General features: G+C 40.5%; 1 long non-coding RNA gene across 2 annotated transcripts in view; it reads right to left on the bottom strand.

Moving 5' to 3' along the window:
• Window positions 1-1,340: 1,340 nt before the first annotated feature.
• Window positions 1,341-12,812, bottom strand: part of LOC134486427 (uncharacterized) — a 48,612-nt gene continuing 37,140 nt past the window's right edge. For both annotated transcript variants that reach the window (XR_010065342.1, XR_010065343.1), the window contains exon 2: window positions 1,341-3,294. This is a non-coding gene — a long non-coding RNA (uncharacterized LOC134486427). The remainder of the gene's footprint in view (window positions 3,295-12,812) is intronic.

Here is a 12,812-nt window from a genome sequence, read left to right as displayed (position 1 = left end):
CGGGAAGGTCTTGGATCACCAATGTGAATAAATCATTCAAACAGAGAAACAGGACTCGTGTCCTTAAGTCAGTCTTCATCCGCTGCAGCCCTTCGACAGAACAGGCATCCAGTACCACTGGGCTGTGTCTTTTGGAGGTCAAGGCCATGCTACTCTTCTTGACCACAGAGGGATATTTCTATTTACAGCTGGGATGATAATTACATGTATCATCCTTTCAACATGAAACATGTTTCCTCTTTTTAATCCTTAAAGAAGAAAACTTTTCCTACCAAATCTGTCATTACTGAGTGGTATTTTCTTTTAGATTTTTTTTCAGGACTTGCCAGTATGCCAACTCAGCAAACACCAAAGACAGACAGACAGATAGACACACACACACACACACACACACACACACACACACACACACGAACACACAAAAGAATCAAAGATGTGAATATTGAAATAGCCAAGAAATAGAATATTTATCTAATGCATTTTGTGGTGTGATCTGGACTGTAAGGAAATTATACTCAGTGGATTGAAGCATTTGTAGAAATGAGATTAAGAATTTGGTGCTAAAGGAAGTAAGCCTCATAAAATAGCTCAGGAGAGCTGGGAGGTTGTAAACTGGATTATATGAGCCCAGTGTCAGCCTATGAATTTACTTCCTTACAAAATATTGAGGAAACAGCGCCCCAGGAGGAGCCATGGATAGCACCTAGCACAGAAGCCAAGTGCTAGGCACTTCCGGAAGACAGTCGCAAGACTTTCTTTCATTAGAAAAGATGGAGATGGTCCTTAAAAGGGTATCAACACCAATTAGTGGTTTCCAGAGTTGACAGTACCTTTGGAAAAAAATGTTTCCCAGTTCTCTGTGATATGAGCCTCTGCAAACCATAATTCCATCTAGGACCCCTCTATTGGGCTGCATTTGCAGAGTTGCATGCCCTAAAATCTGCCTCTCCAACCTTCCTCAAAAAATAAGTGATCGTTCAGCATTGTTCAAAGTCCATGGAAACTCCAAGGAGGCACTGAACTGATTTGTAAAACTTGCTTAGGTTTTCTCAGAGATGTTTAACAATAGAACAGTATGTAGGCTGAGCCTCAAGGCTCCAAAGACTTAAAAAACTGTCTTTGAGCATGTTTCAGAGTCACTCTCAAAGGTTCTTGAATCAATTTAAATATGACTTAAAAATACTGACATTAGCTAAAGATGGCAGAGATAGTAGTGATCGCCAAAATAATCGTGTATGTTGGGCTCTGTCATGCTTCAATGGGCTGCATGAATGGTTTTAAACTATCCAGATCTATATGTTAATATAGACTACTGTCAAGCAGATTAAAAGGGACTTAAATATTTGGAGAAGGTTTTATTTATTTCTGTAATCTCGACCATGTTATTGAGATGATTTAAGAACCATATAAAGGTGCATACAGTTAAGAAGTAAAAAGTAAAAAAAAAAAATAAAAAACAACTTAGAAAATAATAGAAATGGAAATTAAAGTTACACAAATAAGTATAGAGCCAGGTCTTAACGTAATATTGAAACACTGAATCCCTGGATATTAGATGGAATCTGAGAATTGTACAGAAAACCCTTCATCCGTCTGTTCCAGCCTTTAATGTCTTCTAATCCATGTACAATGAGTAATTTCGGCTTCTTAGCATGCCGCACAGAGCTGCATTGTGTAGTCCAGCTCCTATCATTTCTAGCTCTCTCCCTCAAAATCCCTCCTCATTTGCTTCTTTCCTCAACACCAATGGGTCACATGGCACTGTCTTTTTCCTAGGCCATTCTGTTCTTCCTCTGCTGCTGGTCAACTCTAACCCCTTTTTCAAGTCGTCATTTTATCCAGGAAGCATCGTCTCATACTTGATTGAAAAAGACCCGTGGTTGGAAGATAAAATGCCCCCCAACCAAAGACTCATGCACTTGTATGCATGCTATGTGGGAAAGCTATAGAACCTTCAGCAAGTGAGTTTGCTGGAGGAAACCACTGGATTATGGTCTCGAAGTTTTACTTCCTGGCCCAATATCTTGTTCACTCTTTGCTTCCTGCCTGCAGAGTCAATGCGACCAGCACCATCTTGCTCTAGCCAGGATTTCCTCTTCATCCAAACAGAACATATCTCCTAGAACTATGACAGAAGAAACTTCACCTTCCTTATGTTCATTCTCGTCATGTATTTTGTGGCACCAATGATAAAGGTAATTACTGCACTTCCTACCTTGAGATTCCAATGAACTTCTCCTCCACACACTACTGTTTTGTGTGTCACTGTTTCTCTGGAATTAATATTTCACAAACTCAGAGCCTATATCAACCATTCAGTAATCATCTGCTACCAACATAAAACTTGGTTTTTGTCAAGGATGCAGAATAAATTTTACTGATTACAAAGTGAATGAGGGAGGCCAATGAAGGACTCCAATCATCACTCATGTTCCTTTTCCTTCTACTAAGGAACACAGATCCAAAACAACAAGAAAGACAAATTCTAAGATCCTGCTTCCTAAATGATTTTGTTATCTGTGCTGTCTCCAAGGTAAAGTCTCCAAGGACTGGAGAACTTAGAAATCAACTTATACCTCCTTCTTTTCTGCCAAGTCAAGAAAACATTCATCCCTCTTCTCCCCAAAGCCCACCCTCCCAAGTGAATTATTAACTCACATAGGAATCAGGAATCAACAAGGCACTCTCTGTTCAGTTGCATATCCACTGCTCTATTTTTGCCCTCACTAGCCTTGCTCTCCCTAGGCTGCCTGTAGCTTTCCTCCTCAGAGAGTGACTGTTACTAACATGTTGGTAGAATTTTCCATCAAAGCTCAAACAGTTAAAATATTTAAAATCCCCAAATTGCTATGCCCCTTGGAAATGACGCTTGCATTAACTCTTTCCATTTACCTTCCCACAAATGCCAAGACAACTCTCTTGATGTTTTCTTGGGCATTAACTGCCATATCAAATAAAGTACTTGTTTTTGTAATAAGGTTCGTAATATGAATCGGTGAGTTGAGTTCCAGAGGAATCTGAACTCACAACCACAACACATGTGCAAAATCTTGTAGAAACATACATTGTTTTCTTAGGAGACAGTGGCTTTGACAGGATGTTTGGAATCTCAGGATTCTAATGGCCTCATGGCTGCATAGGTTCAACTGAAAGGTGCCTTCAAACATCTTTTCATTTTTCTCAACCAATGGCTTTCTCTTTTCTAAACATTTCTTCACTGAAGCCGTCCCCAGGCTTGGGGAATCATCTCATTTTGTGAAGTCATCTGTCTTTCCCTCCATCTTGGCATCTCTCCTAAGGGAGAAAGGCATGATCAGTGATAATGAAGAAAGAGAAAATTAATTTTTGTACCTTTTAATTAATCACAAATTAGAAATTTCCGCATCTGTATATAAACATAATAAAAAGTCTAGAATTCTGGTCTAAATATTCATGTATGTCTATGTCTACACTCTTTTATATCCTATGAATTGACAATGAAAAAGACAGAAAATGTGAATTAATAAACTCTAAGCCTTTTAAAATTCCAGAACAAGTACAATCACTTGAAATCCAGTCACTCAGGGGTGAGGCTAAGGCTCTTAACTGTACGGGTACAGGCTATGGGAATACAGCCTGCTGTGCTGTGCTTTAGAACTGTGTGTGTGTGTGTGTGTGTGTGTGTGTGTGTGAGAGAGAGAGAGAGAGAGAGAGAGAGAGAGAGAGAGAGAGAATTTACAGGCAGCTTTAGACTGTTGTCCTTTGTGTTTTCATTTCACTGCATAATTTCCACTCACATTTTACTTGTCAGCTATGGCAGAAAAGTCTCAACAATAGCAGAGCAGGTCTCAAAGTAGACTCTGACATTCTTAACATTAAAGCACATTTTGAATAGATTTCTTTCTTTAAAATCATACGTAACAATATTGAACTCACTTTCTTGCTCTGTACTTGATCTATATTGACAAGATGAAAAATCACCAGTCTGAGGTATCAGTGTCTCCCTGGGTTAGAGGTTAACACTGCCACTCACCCCTGGAAACAGTGGTTTAAAACTCTACATCTAGAGAAAGCCTGCATCTTGGGTCAATCCTGAGAGAGTGAACAAGATCCCAGAATTCCTCTGTCCTTGCCAGAGCATCAGTAGGAGAAAGGGGAGTCAAAAAAAAGTTACCAAAACATGCACTGCCCAAGAACTACACTAAGCTCTTTCTAGATCCTCTGTGATTTCTGTGCTGACAGAGGAGTGGGGCAGACGTCTACCTTCAAAGACTATTGCTCCTCATCAGCTAATGAAAGAAGAACTCTGGTGTCGAATTACCTAAGCTCCTCATGATGTCTCCAGAGTTTACAATTCAATTCATCTAATTCTACGCACCTTCTCATACAAGGCTAGGATTCTACTACTGAGCTACATCCTTGGCAATAAATCTATCTTCTTAATGTTAAAAATTATATTCAACTAATAGCACATGTGATATTTATTCTGAGGTTTGTTAATTTTCCTGCATTGAAATAACTAGTGGACGCCTATTTCAATGCAACCTTACCTGTGTCAAGAGGCAAGTAACATGCAAAGACTTTTGCAATACACTCGCAATTAATGGCACAGCTCCATCACCATGGAAACATGTCTGAGGTCAATAGAAAGGTACCAGCTGTGACAGCAAACATGCCTTTGAGCTCTCTACACTGACAGGGAAAATCCTAAGCATGAATTTATCTGCACAAGGGGACAATATACCACTGTGTACACATCTACCCATGGCCACAGACCACAGGCAGCTCTCACGACGCCTTCCCTTCAGGGCATCACAAGAAAAACAAGCAGCTGTGCTTAGACCACACTGACTTTCATTATCCCAACACCAGGAGAAGAAATATTAATGCAATAAAGCTTTGGAAAGAACCAAAATACAAAACCTGAACTTTTATATCTGCAGTCTCATTTCACACACCCTGAAGGGACGAGGTCAGAATTGGGCAGATCATGGTGGTCCTGGATATAGAGGTTATTTGATTGCAGAGAAAAAGCACACATAGATACTGTCACTCACCACAAGGTGCCATTTCTGTGTTAGAATCACCATTGACCTGGGAGTAGAATGCACATTTTCCACCTCTCTAGTTACGGAGTCTATGTACAGACTCCAGGATATTTCCCCTCCCCCCTTCCTTCATTTTTCTTTGAGAAATTCAGCTGACTTTCCTATTAATCATCATGCAATAACTTCAGCTTTGTGGGATTTTACAGAAGCAAATAAATTGCCTTCCAATACTTATTTCCATCTACATCTCTTCAAGTGACCACAGTATCCTATTATGTCAAAATAATTCACCATCGAACGTAAAATAGAAAGATAATTAGAGAGTCAACTACCACTTAAGTATTGATTAAAATATCATTAGAAAATGCAATTTAAAAATTTTAAATGTTGTTTAGGGACATGCTCTTTAAAATATTCATCATGGCTCAGAGAAATTCATGTGTTTCCCACTGAGTGATGCCTCGTTTGAGGAAAAATGCAACACATCCACAAAACCAAAGGTGGGCTTCCCTCAAAAATCGAAAGAGAGGACTTTGAGAATTGACACATGTGACCTTGGCATGCTGAGGTGTCATTTGTGCTAACAGATACTGGCATCTCAACAATGCCTTAATGGACCCCAAAGTACCCAGGATAGAGCAGCAACTTTGGGGTGAGAATGTCTCAAGTTTAACTCTGGCATTTTTATAATGCTGAAAAACCAGCTCTCACCTATGCTGGCGAGTGTATAGGAAAAGTGTTTTTCCAGGCCTCAGGACTCTATCAGACAGTTTCTTTCCTGAAGTCATCTTGCTACTTGCATAGCAAAGCTTTTATTATGTAATGTGATCCTTAAGCTTCTGTCAATAGCTTGAAAGATGTTTTATTTGTAAGTCAGTTGTCTTAGTTTTTTATCTTGCATGTATTCCATCATCTCTCCTGTTTTCTATTCTAAATTATTTATCATGTTGCATCATGGAGACATGCGTAGACACTTTTGTTATAGCTCCTACCTCCCATTATACAATAGGAAATCTGCAGTGTCGAACAGCTGCAGAAGTTTCTTAAGGTAAACCTAGGAGTCACTCCTTCAAACCATATCTGAACTACGAGGACACTCTCTTCTTGCGTTCCCCCGCCCATTTTGTTTGTGATTTCTTCTCTTTGCTAAGCTATTGAAACAATAAAAAAGGAACTAGGATTATTTCTTCTGCCACCCGCGATCACCCATGCCCAGCCAGTGGGTCTCACTTAGAGAAAGGCTGAGCGTTCAAGGACGAGCTGCCTGGGCATCCAACCAGAGGAGCTCCTCAGGGTCCTGGACTCATAGTATACCTAAGCTTGGACTTAATGCTATGCATTTGAGCTCTTGAGATTCTTAATAACTCAGGAACAGTTCTCCACAATGCCTCTTTGAATTTGAGTTTGGGGAATGAAGTACAGAAGGACAAGGAAGTGTGTGTTCAGGGCTTGGAACCTCAGCTCATGGGCAGTTCTTCATAGCAGTTCCTGCCTTCCAGGATGAGTTTGGCTGCCTGCTCCCCACTCCTTTATGTCTCAGCAACTACCCAACCTCATCCTCTTTGCCGCTGACAACTGACAGCTAAAGTCTTGCACCTGAGGAGGATCTGGACCTGATTGGTAACCACAGGGCTTTGAAAAGTGATTGGATTAAGGGAAGAAAGCCCACTCATGCTCCTATAACCATAGTACTGAGCACATTTCAACAAAGTACTTGAAATCCCATGCGTACCATCCCTCTTCCATTACAAGGCAGAAGGCCCGAAAGAAGGCTTTCCTGAACTCTGAGGACAGGGTCGAGCCCATCAGTCTACAGGCATTGGCAAAAGGAAGAATCCTGGCGTCAATGAGCTTCCCATATATTCCAGAACAGAGTCTCCTGATCTCTTGTGGTCTATGCTCATTTCTGAGTGTGATCAGCCCTGGGGAGAGGCCATCAATAGAAATATAATCAGCATAAGAGACTGAAAAGAATAGATTTTTTAACTCTGTACCTCTAAACTATTTACTATTTCTAGCTTTTAAACAAGGGGTCCCACATTTGTTTTGTACAGAGACTCCTTCTATGTTCCGTCTTCCCTGTGTATCATGGATGGCCTCTCCCTGCATCACATTAGCTCCTGCTCTGACTCCCTCCAATACTCCTTTCAGCCAGCTCAGAGCTGAAGGTCAGAACATGCCAACCCCAGTTCCAGTGTTCATGCTCTTCTTTGAGAGCTCCCCTGTTAGAAACTCCAAGTCCTCAGTCACGTTTTCATTCAATGTCTTTTTGCCACAAAAGTCACCTTTAGAACCTGATCCTTAAAATTCACCATCTTCCCTGTATGGCATAGAGATGCCCTCTACTACCCCAGCCCCAGCCCCCAATAATCAAGCTTTACCTCCTTACTCAGCTTTATTTCCCTTTAGACCAAACTCAGACAACTCACAGTGAGCATGTGCTCTTCTGTACACTACACCGAATGCATGTTGATTATGACAGAGAATCCTTTCGGTATCTTTTCAAGAAATCTATGTGATCCAGGTGCAATTCAATGCAGAAGCAAGATGAGAAATGAGACACCAGCAACCTCTGGGTCCGTTCCTCTAGGCTTCGAGGATTCTTTTAAAGGTGATCTGACCTTTTTCTGTGCCCCACTGGTGTCCCAGTGACCTACAGCCCAAGTTGGGAGATGGCTTTCAATGGATGCTTCCACTGGCTACAGATTCCCAGTCAATTTCTCAAGCCCTGTAAACTGAATTAAAACTTTCCTTCAAGTTCACTGGATCCAATTTAGCAAGAAACATATCATGACACAAAGGAGATCTCTGGGTCTGTGTGGTTCTCTGCCAGGATTGGGCTAATCCTTTATAAGTTATATCTCTTAAGGATTCTTGGAGTTATTCAAAGTCACTATAAGAAAGCAATGGTAGATCGCTAGCTCCACAGTGACATCGGTGTCTCTGTGCTTGTAAGTTACACAGATGTTTCTGTGAAACAGACTTTAGATCTGAGGCCACCAAGGAGGCAGGGAAGATTCTAATAAATAAATCAACAAAAAAACAAAGTAAGTTGGTAGCAGGACAAAGCAGACAAAACACCAGAGAACCTAGAACCAGAGTCCAGTGTGTACTTTGTGTACATCCCAGCTTGCTAAAGGACTGAAACTTAATATTCAAAGAAGACGGTGTAATCGAATTTGGTTGCTTTGAGCTGTCTTTGAGCAATTGTGCCTGCCTAATTTGAGGACTGAGAAAGACACTTCTAGATGTAGCTACTGAGGTAGTTTTCCATTACAGGTAAGACTCTGTGCCTCACTATCCAGCCATGCCTGGAAGAAAAATTCTTTGTCAGGGGCCCTGTAAAATCACACCACTGGCCACAAGAGTGACAAGCTAGGCATGGAAATGAATAGCTAAGACAAAGTGGAGGCATGAAAGACTTCCTGAAGAGGTGTGTTCTTCTTGGAAAAATTTCTTCCAGAAAGAGGTAGGCTGTTTTATGTTTCTCATGAAAAACGGGGTCAAATGTTAGTCCTAATGTCTCTGCCAATGTTTATGAATTTTGTTTTTGTCACAGTAGATATGTGCTGTTGGCACAATTCCAAACAGGAAGTAAACTCCATAAATAACAGACAACTGGCCTAAAAACCAGCACAATTGAATTTGGTTTCGTTATTGAGATTATCAAAATCCTATTTGGTAAGACAAAGAACACATAGTCATTGACATTGACATTGATCTCTGGACCCCCAAGTTTGAGCTGGCCTTTTTAGAAGCAAATTGCTAACAACACACAACTATACACAATAGCTAAAATTTCAGAAATTGGCTTGGATAGCCATAAACCTGATTAACCATAAGCTTGATTAACCATAAGAATTTTTTTCCCAGGCACATGGCTGGATAGTGAGGCATAGAGGCTTGCCTATAAGAGAAAACATGGCCTCGATAGCTTCATCTGGAAGGGTCTTCCTTTGCCCTCAAACAAGGCAGGCACAACTGCTCAAAGATAGCTCAAAGCAACTGAATTCTATTACACTATCTTCTTTGAGTATTAAGTTCCAATCCTTTGGCAAGCAGGGGGTGTATAAAAAGAGCAACATGCGTTACTGCTGGTTCTACTATTTTGTTCTGAAGTTCCTGTCTCCTCCCCTTTTATGGTACTCCATCTGTAAAGTTATAAAGTTTATCAGGACAATTGTCTTTTGCACAAAAATACTGCACTTAACAGACCCGAGCCTTCTTTGCAAGCTTCACCCTGTGTGTATGCATATATGTACACATATATCAATGTATGTGTGAACACACATACTCTACCTTAGGGACTGTGCAATTGAGTTGAGGCTGAGGCAAGAGATGGATGGAGAGCAATGGTCAGGGTCAGCAGCAGCAGACCACACATGTGAGCGAGCAGGGATGTGCTTATGACAGAATTCCCTCTGGTCATTAGTCAGATACAAATTAATTACTTGAAACTTGTTTTTTCTTAGATGTTTATTAAATCAGATGTTTCCTATTCCAATGTGCATAATTAAATTTTGAGCTGTCCATATAGTTCCATCTCATGGCAAAGAACACAGAATGTGAAACGCCCTAAGTGCATTGATAAATGTCACACCCTTAGTTGGATCACTAAAGGCTCTAATTGGACAACTTGCATCCATTGCCAGATTCGTGGAAATGCAAAGGAAGAATAATCATCACTATATGTAAGATTCAAATCCATAAAGTGCTAGTGCAACTTAGACTCCCATGTAGACAAAAGGTTTATAGGATGTTCCAAGTAGACTTGACTACAACAGCATAGTCCATTTTATTCATCAGATTCACAAAACAATGCCTCCTCTGCCACCCTGTCTCCAAACAGAAGACTGAACCCCATTTTTATTGTTATTATTGGCCATATTTCTTTCATACTGACATGAGTTGAAAAGATCTTAGATTCGTTCTGTCTCCATAATTTCAACACTTTTGTATTTCTACTTTGGCAGTGATGAAGCTTTTTATTGCCATCTGTTTGTTCCTAGACTTTTTATTCCCCAAGTGTTGAAATAGCCAGGTTTAATGGTTTGTGTCTGCAATTCTAGGATGCTGGGAAGTCTAGGGCAGGAGTTCTAAGGGAGCCTGGGCTACATGATAGGCCTGAGGACACCTGTTCTTGGCCCTTTCCAGCCTCTCTCTAGCTATTTAGAAAGCAAAGCACCTCTCCATTGTCACTGTCTATACTTCACTTTTATGTCACTGCTTCCTCTAGGTCCCTGAGAAGCAGGCACCTCTTTTCTATTCCTAACAATATTTGTCGGATGAACAAATGAAAGGGCACTGTGAGTGGGAATGATGGACAGGTTGGCATGGCAACAATGGAAACAGGACCGTGAAGAGCAGAGGGCAAAGGGACAGGTTTTATTGTTGAACAAGTGGTATCTGTATAGACAAATAAAATGTAGTAGGAACTGAAAAAATGACAAGTATTGAAGTAGACTCACTGCATGATGGGTAAGCAAAAGCTGGCATTGGGGCTCTAGGGCACACAAGTGGGTTCTATAGTGGCATTGCTTCCAAAGTGTTTCTGCTTCCAAAATGTCATTAGTGTCCTACTCTGAGGTCAGAAGTAAACTTTACAACCTTTAGAGCAGGCCTTTGCAAATAGAAAGTATTTCAAATGTATTAGCTACTGTTGTTCTGCTATCACTGTTGATACATAAACCAAGAATTGACCTGCATCCTAAGCTTCATGGTACAGACTTAGTGGCACCTCGGTCAGGACCAGAGAGGATAGACAACCCTATCAATATGTGAGAAGTAACTGTTATAACGGCTTTAAATCTCTTACTAAGTAATAGAACAAAATGACACTTACTACCATTCTGTCTAGGCTCACGCTAACTTCTCAGACACGGACCAGTTCAGGAGATTCTGTAGATTTTCAGAGGTGATATCTAGCTGGAGAAAGTAGATTAGGGGGCTCATGGGTCTGAGGTTTATATTTTTTCCCATTCTCTTCTGCTCTCTGCTTCTCATCCACCACGAAATAAGGAACCTCCTCTAACACACACACACACACACACACACACACACACACACACACAAACACACACACACACACTCACGCACGCACGCATGCACGCACACACACACGCAGCATATCATTTTCTGTTCTTCCCAAGTACATGGGATCAAGTGACTATGGATTGAAATCTCTTCACACTGATATAAAACAAATATTTACTCCTTTAAACTATTTTGTCACAGCAATGAGAAAACTAGCAAATACAAAATAAACACTGCTCCAAAATGCAGCCCTGTGTTATTTAAAGAAGATGAGGTTTTTATAAATTTCCTTAGACATTTCACACACTCTTCCTTCTTTCTAAAAATGCTGGAAGCTTCATCTTGTCAGTAGACAATCAGGGGAGAAACACGACCATTGAGATTTATGATATATACAAATAACTATAACATGCTATATTCAGTAATAGTCATTGCTAGTGTTTATATTTTACATACCATGGGCAATGTTTTATTGGAGATATTTTATTGTAATCATTACCTCATCCTGACTCTCCCAAAGCCCCAGGAGATAGCGTTCCCATTTTACAGAAAGAAAATCCACCCAAGTTTTCTCATAACAGGAAATCAGGGTGGGGGTGCACTTCTCTGAAAGAGTCAAGCCAAGGAAAACATGTGATCAGCAGACAGTGGGGAAACCTGGCAGGAAATGACATCACCTGCCCTCTTTGTCATTCAGTATCAAGAATGTTTGCACTTGCTGCATGAGTGTCTGGTAATGAGGCAGTTATCTCAGTCCTCAGAATTGTCTAAAAAGCAACTTGTTCTAGGAAGTGATCCTGAAAGCTGATTGACTTTCTCATGCTTCCAACTCAAAATCTGTTCATGAAGACCACCTCTTGTGGAAATGTTTTAATGGAAATTACAGCCATCAGCTGTTTATACACATATAGTCTAGTGCTCTGTAACACCCAGGCATGGAGTTACAATTTCAGTGCAATTACTTTATCTGGATTATCTTACCTCAATCCCGAAACAAGGGAAGTAAATGTTTTTATTCCACATTTTATGAAGACAATTGCAGCTCAAGGATATCTTAGTCCCCATTGTTGATTAGCACAACTGGGTACCAAAGCCCCAAACCCTGTCTCTCCACTCTCACAAAGTTAACTACCTTAATAAGGTGGAAAATTTAAATCTCTATAGAAAGTAAAATTCAGTTTCATAGCCACTGACTAGATAATCAAGGAATCTATAAAAACATATCACAAAAAGCAGAGATTGATGGGGAGCTGGGGTTTGCCCTGTGCCAAATATTCTCAGACCCCATTACAGTCAACAACAGCCCTGAGGCACATCCATGACTTTCATATGCGGAAAAAATACACCTTGGAATAAATTCAATGGGAACCTTTTAGAAACTGTTCTTTTCTTCATGCTGCTTTAATTCAGATTGGCTGGTGATCAGAAGAACTATATCTTTAACATTTCACCTGAAAGGAGAATTGCATGTGTTCTTTTATAAAATAACATCCAGTAGTTAAGGCCTGGAGTCACTTTTTGAACCTGGCAAAGAAAAGGAATGAAGTCTTATGCACTTGTCAAGCTACAGTTAACTCATGCTGATAGTTTCCCAGAAGAGGAATTCACATTGGAGTGGTGCGGTCCCTGTGGAATGTCCCCGAGTTTGGGGAAATCCATGTCATCACTCTTCTTCCATTCAGGAGTCCTGGATATCTGTAGCTTCCATATTCAGCCAGAGGTCACATGAGAACAAACAATAGAATTCCTGCT

Source organism: Rattus norvegicus, chromosome 3 (assembly GCF_036323735.1).
Source record: "Rattus norvegicus strain BN/NHsdMcwi chromosome 3, GRCr8, whole genome shotgun sequence".
NCBI classification, from domain to species: Eukaryota; Metazoa; Chordata; class Mammalia; order Rodentia; family Muridae; genus Rattus; species Rattus norvegicus.
This window is presented reverse-complemented; position numbering and strand designations above follow the sequence as displayed.